We start from the raw sequence: 2,664 nt of genomic DNA, 5'->3' as shown, positions 1-2,664 counted from the left end.
CGTCCCCCGGCCACACTTGGCTATAGGTCCCGGGGAGGAATAATGCCCATGGAAGTAGGAGCTCCTACTTCCAAAGGGGCAAGTCAGCGGGAGCAGCCACTTGGCCTATTCGGCCAAGTTTCACTGTTCCCCGGCCACACTTGGCTGTAGGTCCCGGAGAGGAATAATGCCCATGGAAGTAAGAGCTCCTACCTCCAAAGGGGCAAGTCAGCGGGAGAAGCCACTTGGCCTATCCGGCCACATGTCACTGTCCCCCGGCCAAGCTTGGCTGTAGGTCCCGGGGAGGAATAATGCCCATGGAAGTAGGAGCTCCTACTTCCAAAGGGGCAAGTCAGCGGAAGAAGCCACTAGTTCTATCCGGCCAAGAGTCACTGTTCCCCGGCCTTACTTGGCAGTAGGTCCCGGGGAGGAATAATGCCCATGGAAGTAGGAGCTCCTACTTCCAAAGGGGCAAGTCAGCGGGAGAAGCCACTTGGCCTATCCGGCCAAGAGTCACTGTTCCCCGGCCACTCTTGGCAGTAGGTCCCGGGGAGGAATAATGCCCATGGAAGTAGGAGCTCCTACTTCCAAAGGGGCAAGTCAGCGGGAGAAGCCACTAGTTCTATCCGGCCAAGAGTCACTGTTCCCCGGCTACACTTGGCAGTAGGTCCCGGGGAGGAATAATGCCCATGGAAGTAGGAGCTACTACCTCCAAAGGGTGAAGACACTTGGCTCTAAGTCCCCGAGAGGTATACTGCCCATGGGAGTAAGAGCTCCTACTTCCAAAGGGGCAAGTCAGCGGGAGAAGCCACTTGGCCTACCCGGCCAAGAGTCACTGTTCCCCGGCCACACTTGGCAGTAGGTCCCGGGGAGGAATAATGCCCATGGAAGTAGGAGCTCCTACTTCCAAAGGGGCAAGTCAGCGGGAGAAGCCACTTGGCCTACGCGGCCAAGAGTCACTGTTCCCCGGCCACACTTGGCAGTAGGTCCCGGGGAGGAATAATGCCCATGGAAGTAGGAGCTCCTACTTCCAAAGGGGCAAGTCAGCGGGAGAAGCCACTTGGCCTATCCAACCACATGTCACTGTCCCCCGGCCACACTTGGCTGTAGGTCCCGGGGAGGAATAATGCCCATGGAAGTAGGAGCTCCTACTTCCAAAGGGGCAAGTCAGCGGAAGAAGCCACTAGTTCTATCCGGCCAAGAGTCACTGTTCCCCGGCCTTACTTGGCAGTAGGTCCCGGGGAGGAATAATGCCCATGGAAGTAGGAGCTCCTACTTCCAAAGGGGCAAGTCAGCGGGAGAAGCCACTTGGCCTATCCGGCCAAGAGTCACTGTTCCCCGGCCACACTTGGCAATAGGTCCCGGGGAGGAATAATGCCCATGGAAGTAGGAGCTCCTACTTCCAAAGGGGCAAGTCAGCGGGAGAAGCCACTAGTTCTATCCGGCCAAGAGTCACTGTTCCCCGGCTACACTTGGCAGTAGGTCCCGGGGAGGAATAATGCCCATGGAAGTAGGAGCTACTACCTCCAAAGGGTGAAGACACTTGGCTCTAAGTCCCCGAGAGGTATACTGCCCATGGGAGTAAGAGCTCCTACTTCCAAAGGGGCAAGTCAGCGGGAGAAGCCACTTGGCCTACCCGGCCAAGAGTCACTGTTCCCCGGCCACACTTGGCAGTAGGTCCCGGGGAGGAATAATGCCCATGGAAGTAGGAGCTCCTACTTCCAAAGGGGCAAGTCAGCGGGAGAAGCCACTTGGCCTACCCGGCCAAGAGTCACTGTTCCCCGGCCACACTTGGCAGTAGGTCCCAAGGAGGAATAATGCCCATGGAAGTAGGAGCTCCTACTTCCAAAGGGGCAAGTCAGCGGGAGAAGCCACTTGGCCTATCCGGCCACATGTCACTGTCCCCCGGCCACACTTGGCTGTAGGTCCCGGGGAGGAATAATGCCCATGGAAGTAGGAGCTCCTACTTCCAAAGGGGCAAGTCAGCGGAAGAAGCCACTAGTTCTATCCGGCCAAGAGTCACTGTTCCCCGGCCTTACTTGGCAGTAGGTCCCGGGGAGGAATAATGCCCATGGAAGTAGGAGCTCCTACTTCCAAAGGGGCAAGTCAGCGGGAGAAGCCACTTGGCCTATCCGGCCAAGAGTCACTGTTCCCCGGCCACACTTGGCAATAGGTCCCGGGGAGGAATAATGCCCATGGAAGTAGGAGCTCCTACTTCCAAAGGGGCAAGTCAGCGGGAGAAGCCACTAGTTCTATCCGGCCAAGAGTCACTGTTCCCCGGCCACACTTGGCAGTAGGTCCCGGGGAGGAATAATGCCCATGGAAGTAGGAGCTACCACCTCCAAAGGGTGAAGACACTTGGCTCTAAGTCCCCGAGAGGTATACTGCCCATGGGAGTAAGAGCTCCTACTTCCAAAGGGGCAAGTCAGCGGGAGAAGCCACTTGGCCTATCCGGCCAAGAGTCACTGTTCCCCGGCCACACTTGGCAGTAGGTCCCGGAGAGGAATAGTGCCCATGGAAGTAGGAGCTCCTACTTCCAAAGGGGCAAGTCAGCGGGAGAAGCCACTTGGCCTACACGGCCAAGAGTCACTGTTCCCCGGCCACACTTGGCAGTAGGTCCCGGGGAGGAATAATGCCCATGGAAGTAGGAGCTACTACCTCCAAAGGGGCAAGTCAGCGGGAGAA

This window comes from Engystomops pustulosus, unplaced genomic scaffold, assembly GCF_040894005.1.
Source record: "Engystomops pustulosus unplaced genomic scaffold, aEngPut4.maternal MAT_SCAFFOLD_591, whole genome shotgun sequence".
NCBI classification, from domain to species: Eukaryota; Metazoa; Chordata; class Amphibia; order Anura; family Leptodactylidae; genus Engystomops; species Engystomops pustulosus.
The sequence above is the reverse complement of the archived record's forward strand: the minus strand, read 5'-3'. Positions refer to the sequence as shown.